The sequence below is a fragment of the Penaeus monodon genome, chromosome 28, assembly GCF_015228065.2.
Source record: "Penaeus monodon isolate SGIC_2016 chromosome 28, NSTDA_Pmon_1, whole genome shotgun sequence".
NCBI lineage: Eukaryota > Metazoa > Arthropoda > Malacostraca > Decapoda > Penaeidae > Penaeus > Penaeus monodon.
Genome location: NC_051413.1, coordinates 18,908,126 through 18,908,510, shown reverse-complemented (window position 1 = coordinate 18,908,510; position 385 = coordinate 18,908,126).

The window sequence follows — 385 nt, the reverse complement described above, 5'->3', positions numbered from 1 at the left end:
GACGTGCGTGCTTAAACTCCACTCAAAATCCTATAAGAATGAAAGCAGAAAAAAAGTGAGAACCTGCCGCAATAGAAACAGGATATAAATTCCTGCCGTTTCAATTCTATCACGTGGATCTTACCAGACGATTTTAAACCTTACACCATCTGTGCTTTGTTCATGCAAGCGGAAGTTTAGCCTGGCGCCATTTCCCTTCCCCTAATCACCCGAAAAATCGAATTATATTTCTGAACTGCAATCGAATAAAAATTTCCACTCTGAAAAGTTAACACAAACAAAACTTTTCTCACGAACGTGCAGGGAGATCCGGGAGACTTGTCAGGATTTTTTCGTCGATTTGTTGCTTCGTCTGAAACAATGGAAACAAAGGCTTGCTCTGTTC